Source organism: Myotis brandtii, unplaced genomic scaffold (assembly GCF_000412655.1).
Source record: "Myotis brandtii unplaced genomic scaffold, ASM41265v1 scaffold1080, whole genome shotgun sequence".
In the NCBI taxonomy this organism is placed as follows: Eukaryota; Metazoa; Chordata; class Mammalia; order Chiroptera; family Vespertilionidae; genus Myotis; species Myotis brandtii.
In genome coordinates, this window is record NW_005353677.1 from 157,810 (window position 1) to 170,063 (window position 12,254).

At 39.2% G+C, this 12,254-nt stretch overlaps 1 protein-coding gene and 1 pseudogene across 2 annotated transcripts in view; one reads left to right on the plus strand and one right to left on the minus strand.

The window, feature by feature from the left end:
* The window catches only part of FAM19A4 (family with sequence similarity 19 (chemokine (C-C motif)-like), member A4), a 113,762-nt gene that overhangs the window by 83,314 nt on the left and 18,194 nt on the right, over window positions 1–12,254 (minus strand). The gene's annotated exons all lie outside the window — the stretch shown is intronic.
* LOC102249075 lies at window positions 1,655–2,246 on the plus strand (annotated as a pseudogene).

Genomic DNA, 12,254 nt, shown 5'->3' on the forward strand with positions numbered 1-12,254 from the left:
TATATATATATATATACACACACACACACACACACTCACACACACTCACACACCCATGTATTTCTTTTCTTCTTCTTAAAAAAGGCCCTTTCACATTTCTTGCAATACTGGTTTAATCAACTCCTTTAGCTTTGTCTGGGAAGCTCTTTATTTCACCTTTAGTTTTAAGTAATAACCCTGCTGGGTAGTCTTGGTTGTAGGTCCTTGCTCTTCATCACTTTGAATATTTCATGCCAATCCCTTCTGGCCTGAAATGTTTCTGTTGAGAAATCCACTGACAGCTTAATGGGAGCTCTCTTGTAGGTAACTGTCTTTCTCCTGCAGCTTTAAGATTCTCTCTTTGCCATTTTAATTATAATGTGTCTTGGTGTGGGCATCTTTGGGTTCATCTTGATAGGGACTCTGCTTCTTGAACTTGTGTGAATATTTATTTCATCAGGTTAGGGAAGTTTTCAGCCATTAATTCTTCAAACATACAGTGGGGCCTTGACTTCCGAGTTTAATTCATTCCGTGACAGAGCTTGTAACTCAAATTACTCGTATGTCAAATCAAAAAGTGAATGAGTGAGACACGTGATTCTGGGCTGATGTTGTGGCGTTCACTGTGACGTTCGCTGAGCCAACTAGTGGTGGGGTATCTGAAGCTGGCTCATAACCCGAATATTAGCTCGCAACTCAAAGCAAAAAATCAGCCAAGAGACGGCTCGTATCTCAAAAAACTCGTTAGTCGGGACACTCGTAAGTCAAGGCCCCACTGTATTCTCAATCCCTTGCTCACTTTCTTCTCCTTCTGGTATCCCTTTAATGTGGATGTTGTTATATTTGATGTCTCAGAGGTCTATTAGACTTTTCTATTTTAAAAAAAATTCTATTTTCTTTTTGTTGCTCTGCTTAGGTACTTACTGTTATCTTGTCCTCTAAATTAATGATTTGATCCTCTGCTTCATCTAAGCTGCTGTTGATACCTTCTAGTGTATTCTTCATTTCAGATATTGCATTCTTCATTCTGACTGGTCCTTTTTTATGGTTTATTTATATATAAGTAATGCAATATATGAACTATATTACGCACACACACACACATACAATAGTTAAATGACATTAATTTTCCTTGAGTTAAAGCTCCAGACACAAAAACTACTTAAACAACACTGAGTTTTAGCTCTAAATATCTTTGGATGCCAACAACATATTTTTTAGAAAGGAGGGAGTGGGGAAAGCTGAAAAAAACACAATATATTAACCTCTGATTCTAGTCAAAAAAGGATATAATGAATAGAGCAGGCCTATTTATCTCCATCGCATTCCATCATCCAGCAATTAAAATCTGATTTCTGGTTTGCCACCTGCTTATCAGACACCAAACATCACCACAATATGCCATTTCTTCCCTCTGCAGATGGTCAGATCTCAGTCACTTATCAGTCAAAATGGCATGAGCTCCAGATCCTCAAGTGGAGTATGGAGACCACCATGCAAAATGCTTCCTGGGAATACCTGGCATCCTATATACAAGTACCATCCCCTCAAGTCCTAGTGCTTGGAAGGATATCAAGAAAAGGATAACATCCACAAACTTTCAAATCTCCATGTTGTAGTTATGTGAAAATAGAATACTATCAACCTAGCTCTGATCACACAGACTACATTCAAGATGGCTCCAAAAGTCAAGAATCCTAAGAGGACAACTTGGAAGTTTGGTTTGGACCTTACTCATCCAGTAGAAGATGGCATTTTTAATTATGGACATTTTGAACCCTTTCTATGGGAGAAGGGTAAAGTCAATGGAAAAGTTGGAAATCTTCGGAATGCTGTTTACATTGAATACATCAAGAATAAAATCAGTCCTAGCCAGTTTGTCACAGTGGATAGAGCATCAGGCTGAGGACTGAAGGGTCCCAGGTTTGAATCTGGTCAATGGCACATGCCCGGGTTGCAGGCTCGATCCACAGTAGGGGGCATGCAGGAGGCAACCAATGAATGATTCTCTCATCACTGATGTTTCTATCTCTCTTTCCCTCTTCCTTCCTCTCTGAAATCAATAGAAATATTTTTAAAAAGCACAAAATCACCGTTGTTTCTGAGAAACAGTTCTCTTAAAGGTATTTTAAATATCTTACCAAGAAATACCTTAAGAAGAACAGTCTTCAGAATTGCCTTCATGTGGCTGCCTGTGACAAGAAGACTTAGGAACTTCGTTACGCCAGATTTGTCAGGACGAAGACAGATCTGCGTCTGGGGACTAGATGAAGCCACTCTTTACAGGCTTTGATTACTAATAAAACAAATGAAGTGTACAAGAGAAAGAATCATCTAGAAATAGACTTTCAGTTTATCAGTGAATAAAAACATAGCAATCTATAAACAAAAAAATACTATCAACCTAGTGTACCTGCCATTTAAGGACCACCTGTATGATGCAAAAACAGTACTTCTTGCCTTTCTCAGCCAATGGGAAAGGGAAGAGAAATACACTTTATTTACCAATTAAATTTTCTTTTTAAACCAACTTGTTTATAAAAATATTTGATGGGTTAGCATAAACAAGGCGCTATTCTAACTGGTGTGTGTATGTTTGTGTGTTAGTATTTAATAGATACACATTCATACAGATGCAAATGGAATCCGTGCAATAACCTTATAAGGTAAATACAACTGCTAGTTAACTGATAAAACAAGTGTTCAGAGAGATTAAGTAACCTGCTTTAGGTCACACAACTAATCTGAAAGAAACCATACTTGTTTCCAGGAAATTTTGATTCCAGAGCCCAAAAACTGAACCGTTGTGCTATAAAATGACAAAGATCCACAAAATCTGAAATAAAATCTTCTAGTTTTTAATCTTCATTCCAGAACATGTGAGTCAAGTCTCTCAAACTTAACTGCTTATACTGCATGGTCACGGGTGTCAACATAAAGGAGGGAAGCAGGTGACATAGAGAATGAAAACTGCCTCATCTGCTGGGGGCGGCCAACACTCAGCTGCAGCAAACTGTTACAAAGTAGGCAGGTGGCGGGGGGGGGACAGTATTACCCAAAAATCTGACTTTTTATGTAAAATTCTGTGATTTTTCAAACAAAGCAATCATATTTAAAGACACTTTTTAAACACAGTCTGGGCCAAACAAAACACGTCTGTGGATCTAAATTATCTATGGACCACTACTTTGAGACCTCTGTCCTAAACCATACCTTACTCAAATTTTCCCTGGGGAAAAAAATCAAATCACTGGCAATAAGTAATTGGTAATATCCACAGTTCATTGCAAATATCTGTTTGGTATTTGTTCGATTCTGATTCTGAAAAACTTGATTCCCTCATGCCCCCTGAGATACTGAACTAAACCTCTTCCCAATTCTTGTCTTCTTCCTGCAAAGTTTCCCTTGGAGGGAAGAAAATGACCTTGCTGATTCTATTTATTATTTAATGGAACTCAGTCTCAAAATCCCTGTCAGAATCCATAATGAAACAGAGAGAGAAGACTTAATCAGCTGTAAATGTACTGTGTTAGCATTCACTGCAAAATGCTAATAATATTTCGAGAATGCCATTTCTCTTCCTGGCCTCTTGACCAAGTTGTTTAATGGACTGAGACTTGGGAAATAATGAAAATAATTTCTACTTAGAACTTCCCAACTGCACACCAACCCTGAATTGCCTGGCTTCGCAGCAGTGGCAGGACCACCAGCGCGGTGCCCACCATAGGTTTAGCAGGAGCACTCACCAACCAGGTGAACACTAACTCACAAAAGGAGAATCGAGTATTTCAAGTGTAAGTGCAAATACCCACCTTTTAGGCCTCCTAGCATCAGGTTTTCTTAGAATGCTACAAAATTACAATTGTATGCCTAACAGTACGCAGAACGCTTGAATCCCTGGCGGTAAAGCGCTTTAGGAAAGAACTCAAGTCCACAGCTCTTACTTAGCAGTGAGTCCCTCACCTGACGCTGACCACATGCTCTAATCAAGCGACACACAGAAACCATTTTCCAAAAATTTTTTCTTCAAATTCCTTCTTTTCAAAGAAGGCATTTCACACAGCTCTGGGACTGTAAGGAAGAAAGGCGGATGGCCGGAGCTGTTAGTTCCGTAATGTTACATACGCACCTTTCCCCCCACGACCCGCCACCCCTCCATACATCCAGGGAAATTGCTGGCCAGGCCCATGCAGGGACACTGTCACGGCATCGCCAGCACCTTCCTTTTGCTGTGTGTTTTGTTTCCATTCTGGGATAGTGGACGGCTGAGCAGCCTGCGTGTCCAGTCCTCAGAATGGACTCCCTTGTGGTGAGTGTTCACTGTGGAATCTTCCGCAGCAACTGGCATCTTGGTGGTGTGTCCTTCGCTATCAGGAACTTACAGGAAAATCTTTCCCACTTGTATCCTGAAAAGCCAAGATGAAAGACCCTGGGAAATTTTTACTGTAGGAGAAAAAACATTCTAACATTTCAGTCATTCAGTGTGTGTGTGCCTTTTTAATCATACTGTGCTGGGTCCTTAGGATACAAAAATAAGACACCTGTGCCTTCCTTTATTTTTTATATTTCTTAAAGTATTACAAAGAGTGTTACACATGTCTCCTTTTTCCCCTCCTTGACATTCCCCCGGCTTCCCCCACCCCCCAGTGTCTTGTGTCCATTAGTTATTCTCATATGCATGCATACAAGTCCTTCAGTTGATCTCCTACCCACCCCCAACCCTCCCCAGGATTCCCACTGTAGTTTGACAGTCTGCTCAATGCTGCTCTGCCTCTGTATCCATTTTTGTTCATCAGTCTATAATGGTCCTTATTATCCATAAATGAGTGAGTTCATGTGGTATTTTTCTCAGCTTCCCAGGGGCCAGAGATTAAAATGAATTAAGTTTACAATGTTCAAGAAAATCTTGGTCTAAGTCTGTATTCACTCCAGGTCACCTTCCAGGTGACTATTTGTTGAGCTCCTCCTATCAGTCAGGTGTTTCAGGCACTGGGCACAGATAGACACTGTTACTCTACCCCCTCCCACTTTACAGACGAAGAAACTGAGGCTCAGAGGTTATAGTGCAGTGGTTCTCAACCTTCTTAATGCTGCGACCCTTTAATACAGTTCCTCATGTTGTGGTGACCCCCAACCATAAACTTATTTTTGTTGCTACTTCATAACTGTAATTTTGCTACTGTTATGAATCGTAATGTAAATATCTGATATGCAGGATGTATTTTCATTGTTACAAATTGAACATAATTAAAGCATAGTGATTAATCACAAAAACAATATGTAATTATATATGTGTTTTCCAATGGTCTTAGGCGACCCCTGTGAAAGGGTCGTTCGACCCCCAAAGGGGTCGCAACCCACAGGCTGAGAACCGCAGCTTTAGAAACTCTTGCCTTGGAAGAAGGAGACACAAATCATTTTCTTATTCAATGGTAAAGGCTACAAAAAACATGCGCACCCAGTGGGGAGAGACTGATGCACAGGCTCCACACAGGACCCGAACAGAAGAGAGGACCTGTGCCAGGACCCTCCCTGGAGGGCTCCGCCCACCTGCCCTGGGCCCAGCTCTATGCCCTCAGCCAAGACACCCCACCTGGAAGTTTCCAAGCACTCATTTACTCTTCTCTCCCCAAGCGGGTGGGATTCACCAGGAAATCATGGCATCTGTGACTGACCTGATTCCCACGTGCTGGAAGGGCAAATGGAGAAGACAAATGTGAGGAATGGAGATTGTTTACTGGGCACCTCATTGGGAGATGCTGCAACAAAAATGTCACTCATGTCCTCCAAACACATAAGCTCCATGTCCCAATACTGCAAGATGATGTAACTGACTCCACGTCTGCCTGTTGCTGACCTACTTTTCCTCTGATTCCTGTGGCAGCTGGCCACAGGTAAACTTATCTTTGTTGACACCTGAGGTCAAGGCAGACCAGTGTCCAGTCACTTCCCTGTGGGGAAACAGGCTCTGACCATGCCACCAGATGCCCGCCATAGGAAGTTAGGGTACTTGTTTAGGGCAGGTTGGCTAAGATGTAGTTGTAAACACTCACAGCAAATGTTCATCTTTTTATGTCACAGTGAAACCTACAAACTTCCTCTCAAAACTAATATTGTACAATAAATGCATAAAACAAAACTCAGAAACATTGCAGAGGAAATCATTTACATTAAAACAGTCTAAGTTAAGAACCCAAGCAATCCGTAAATATCACTTATGGAGTGTGCATGTGTGTATGTAGACATAGAGCTCTTACTGAAAATAGGCCATAGCAGCTTATGGACCATGGCAGTCCTTATAGGAATGTTTCTTTTTGCCCTAATCAACATGTTTATTAACACGTTCCTGAGGGTTTCCAAGCTAGCACATATTACAGGATATTCATGGAGAAGGATTCTAGCTCTACTCTTCAGGAGGGCCTGAGCTACAAATACATTCTAATAGTGACGTCATCACTCTTCCACCGTGCCCCCTCCAAGCCATCTGCAGCACAGACAGAGCAGAGTGAGGGACACTGTAGGAGCCATGGGGCAAAGGCCAGTCGTTTAGTCATCTTGGGCTGGAACCATCTAAACAAACTGGCATCTGAGCAATGCTGAAACCCACTAGCCACAGCCAGACCTCAAAGCTTGACCGAACCTTAGCAGAAGCTCATCCAGCTGGAGGGTCCCCAGCTCACATGAGTAAGAAGCCATTTCCTAGTAAGAATAAAGATCACAGTATATTTTCAATCAGATAGTGGTTGCACCATTGTACTCTTTGATTACAAAAATGCATAAATGACACAGCATTAATAGAAATCAAAGCCCTTTCAAGTTAATTTATATTTTCTCCATCAAAATGCCATCAACAACACATGCTTGAAAAATGAGACAAATACAGATGAGGGACAATCTAGTCAATTGCTGGTACCAAGGTGGATATGAGGAACTGTAAGAATCTACCCACCCCTCATGGGCAGATCTACACATTGTGAACTTAAAAACTCATCTAAACCTCTGTGTTTTACTGCTGTACAAACTGAGGCTAAGACATTAAACAATTTATCACAGTATCTGCCATGCTCTACAGAACTAGTTATTATCTAAGTCTGAAGAAGAGCTGGTCTCCTGGCTTCCAGACTGGCATTCTTCTCATTATTTAGAGATGTACAAATGTGATCTGTTTAAAATAGTCTTATCTGAAAAGCTGTGTTGTTTAAATTAGTGAATACCTTTATTTTAACTCACTAACTCACACTAATTAGTGTGGAACTATCAGTCTGGCTTATTAAAATACCTAAGTTATTTAAAAGTAAATCTATGATTTTGTTATTTTCAAGTTCTCTCAGCAACTTCACCTAAATAATAAATGGAGAATTTATAACGGGCAATATTTTTTACCTACTAAAAATGCATTAGTACATCATATATAAGAATTAACTCAAAATGAATCACAGACTTAAATGTAAAGCCTAAAACTAAAACAATTAATAGAAAATAACCTCTTGTGACCTTGGTTAGGGGCAAAGAGTTCTAAGACATCTAAAGCACAATACATAAAAAGAAGAAATTTGTATACTGGATTTCATCAAAACAAAAAACTTCTGATCTTCAAAGGACTCTGTTAAGAGACCAAACAGACTAGGAACATTTATTTGCAATTCACTTATCCAATAAAGGATTTTATCAAGAATATATAAAGAACTCTCAAAATTCAATATTAAGAAAATAACTCAACTTTTAAAACCCAGTCAAATAATTTGAATAGACACTTCACCACAGACATACAGATGATCAAACAAAAAGATGTACAATGTCATTATTCACTAGGGAAATGCAAATTAAAACCAACATGTGTTATCACTAAACACCTATTGAAATTAAAAATACAGATCATACCAGGTGCTGGGAAGAATATGAAGGACTAGGTCGCATGCATGTCTGTGGTAGTGTGGGTTGATGTTACCACTTTGGAAAACAGTTTGACAGCTTCTTATAAAGTCAACATACACCTAACATATGAACAAGCCATTCTGCCCCATAGGTATTCTACTTAAGAGAATATGAAAGCATGGGTCCATGTAAGCACCTACACGAAAAGTTCACAAATGCTCTATTTGTAATACCCAACACTGGAAACACCCCATATGCCAGGTGGATGGATGAGTAGTGTGGCATATGATGGAACATTACTCAGCAATGAAAATAAGCTATTAATACATGTAATACCATGCATGAATCATAAAACAATTATGTGGAAAGGAATCAAACACAAGAAGAATACATACTGTATGATTCCATTTAAACACAATTCTAGAAAACACAAACTCAATTATAATGACAGAAAGATCTGTAGTTGCCCGTGAATGGGAGAGGGAGGGACAAAAGGGACTGATCACAAAAATGCACAGAAAATATTAGGGAGTGATGGGTATACTCATTATTTTGATCATGGAGATGGTTTCATGGAGGCATATAATATATATATATGTGTGTGTATATCAATATATGTTAAACAACAAATTTTTCACTTTTAAATATGTACAGTTTACTGTTTGTCAATTATACCGTTTAAAAAAGTAAAATCACTCCTCCCACGAAAGCGACAATAGCATTCAGGACCCAATTACGATGGGAGAGCCCAAGTAATGCACACAAGGGATATTCCTGGAGCACCCAACTCAGGGGATTTAAGAGACTGCACCACTGGGTCCCACAAAACATTTACTATACAAGCCACTCCAAGAAGACTGAGAGGCATAGCAATTTGCTCTACTACATAGAAACAAATAAAATGGGACAACAAAAATGGGGATACAAACAACCCCCCAAAAAAGGAAAAGGAGGAAACTCCAGAAAGAGCTAAATGAAATGCAGAGAAGCAATTTATCAGATATGGATTCAAAGTAATGGTTATAAGGATGCTCACGTAATTTAGAATTTCAAGAAACTTGGTGGAAACTACAACAGTATGAAACAAGAAATAGAAACCATAAATAAGGATCAGATGGAAATGAAGAATGCATGTCTGACATCAAAAATACACTGGAAGGAATTAAAGTAGATAAAATGAAGCAAAGATCAAATCAGTGACTTGGAGGACAAGGTAGAAAAAATACCCAATTAAATCAGCAAAAAGAAAAAAGAATTAAAAAGCAGGAGGATAGTTTAAGGCAGTGGTTCCCAACCTTCCTAATGCCGTGACCCTTTAATACAGTTCCTCATGTTGTGGTGACCCCCAACCATAAAATTATTTTCGTTGCTACTTCATAACTGTAATTTTGCTACTGTTATGAATCGTAATGTAAATATCTGATATGCAGGATGTATTTTCATTGTTACAAATTGAACATAATTAAAGCATAGTGATTAATCACAAAAACAATATGTAATTATATATGTGCTTTCCGATGGTCTTAGGCAACCCCTGTGAAAGGGTCATTCGACCCCCAAAGGGGTCGCGACCCACAGGTTGGCGACCCACAGGTTGAGAACCGCTGGTTTAAGGGAACTTTGGGGCAACATGAGACATAACAACATTCACATCAAAAGGGTCCCAGAAGGAAAAGAAAATGACCAAGGAATAGAGAACCTGTTTAAAAAAATAATGACAGAAAACTTCCCTAACCTGGTGAAGGAAAAAGTCACACAAATTCAAGAAGCACAGAGAGTTCCAATCAAGTTGAACCCAAAGAGACCCAACCCAAGGCATGTCATAATCAAAAGGTCAAACACTAAAGACAAAGAAAAAATCTTAAAGGCAGCCAAAGAGTCAAAAGTTACCTACAAGGGAGTAACCATTAGAATTCCAGCTGATTTCTCAACAGAAACACTTCAGGCCAGAAGGGATTGGCATGAAGTATTCAAAGGAATGAAAAACAAGGACCTGAATCCAAAACTACTCTGTTCAGCAAAGCTATAATTTGAAATTGAAGGGGAAATAAGGAGTTTCCAAAAAAAAAGGCTAAAAGAGTACATTACCACCAAACTAGCATTGCAGGAAAGATTAAAGGGAGAGCTTTAAGATGAAGAAGATATTGAGAGAGAGAAACATAGGTATAAAGAGAAAAAAGGCAATAAAAAAGTACCTAGCAATAATAACCTTAAATGTAAATGGATTAAATGCTCCAATCAAAAGACAGAGTGGCTGAACGAATAAGAAAATATGATCCATATATATGCTGTCTACATGAGACCTCAGAAAAAAGGAAGCACACAGATGAAAGTGAAGGAATGGAAAAAATTTTCCATGCAAATGGAAAAGAAATAAAAAACAGGAGTAGCAATACTTCTATCTGGCAAAATAGACTTCAAAGCAAAGGCCATAAAAAGACACAAAGATGGCCAGTACATAATACTAAAGGGATAGATAAAACAAAAGGATATAACCCTGGTGAACATATATGTACCCAATATAGGAGCAAATAAATAAATAAACAAACAAACAAACTCTTGGAGAACTTAAAGGAAGAGATTGACAGCAATACAGTCAAAGGGAAATTTAACACCCCACTGACATCACTGGATATATCTTCCAGACAAAAAATAAACAAGGAAATAGAGACCTTAAATGACACACTAGACCAGATGGATTTAATTGACATTTACAGTACATTTCACCCCAAAGCTGCAGAATATACATTCTTTATAAGTGCACATGGGACCTTCTCAAAAATAGACATGTTAGGACACAAAATAAGACTCTACAAGTTCAAAAGGGTTGAACTTGGATCATATCAAGCATCTTTTTGGATCACAATGGCATGAAACTGGATATTGATTACAATAAAACCACACAAAAACATTCAAACATATGGAGGCTAAATAGCATGTTATTAAACAATGAATGGGTTACTAATGAAATCAAGAAAGAAAGAAAAGACTTCCTGGAAATGAATGAAAATGAACACACACAACCCAAAATCTATGGGACACAGCAAAAGCAATCCTGAGAGGGAAGTTCATAGCATTGCAGGTCTACCTCAAGAAATAAGAAAAAGCTCTAACTATTACTATACCTAAAAGAATTAGAAAAAGAACAAGAAAAACCCAAAGTTAAGTAGAAGGAAGGAAATAATAATAAAGATCAGAGTGGAGCCCAGCAGGTGTGACTAGGGGTTGAGCGTCAAACTGTGAACCAGGAGGTTGCAGTTCAATTCCCAGTCAGGGCTCAATCCCCAGTGTGAGGCGTGCAGTAGGCAGCCAATCAATGACTCTCTCTCATCATTGATGTTTCTATCTCTCTCTCCCTCTCCCTTCCTCTCTGAAATCAATAAAAATACATTTTTTTAAAAAGATCAGAGTGGAAATAAATGACATAGAGACTATAAAAAAAATTTAAAAAGATCAATGAATCCAAGAGCTGGTTCTTTGAAAAGATAAACAAGATTGGTGAACATTCAGCAATACCTCATCAAGAAACAAAAAGAGAGGACCCAAATAAATAAAATCAGAAACAAACGAGGTGAAGTAACAACTAACCACAGAACTACAAAGGATTGTAAGAAATTACTATGAACAACTATATACCAATAAGCTGGACAATGTGGATGAAATGGACAAATTCCTTGAAAAACACAATCTCCCAAAACTGAGTCAGGAAGAATCAGAAAACCTGAATAGGCCAATATTCTAAGTATTAAAAAAAAAAACAAAAAAAAAAACCCTGACCAGACGGCTTCACAGAGGTCTTTTACCAAACATTCAAACATTCAAAGAAGAACTAACACCTATCCACCTCAAATTATTCCAAAGAACACTTCCAACCTCTTTTTATGAGCATTATCCTAAGCCCAAAACCAGATAAAGACACTACAAAGGAAGATAATTACTGACCATTATCACTGATGAACATAGATACTAAAATCATCAACAAAATATCCAGTAATATATTAAAAAGATCATACACCATGAACAAGTGGGATTTATTCCAAGGATGCAAGGCTGGTACAATATTCACAAATCAGAGCCCAGGCACAGCGACCACGCCATCTTGGGAAACAGAGCTGCTTGAGACTAGGATCCTGGCCTCAGCACCACCCAGTCTGATCTCAGACGCATACCAGGACCCTGCAGCCACTGGGGACAGAGACCTGCGACCACAGCTACAGACCTGCGGACACCAAAAGTTCAGAAATCCCTGCGGCAGATCCGTGAGTAACAGAGCCCATCCCCCCTTCCCGCAGGCTCGCAGGCAGCGCCATAGTAACTGATAGACCCGCCCCTTGCCGGGGCCTCAGCGCTGCAGGAACTTTGGCCTGGAAGTGCGCGAGCACCTTGGAACTGATCCTGCG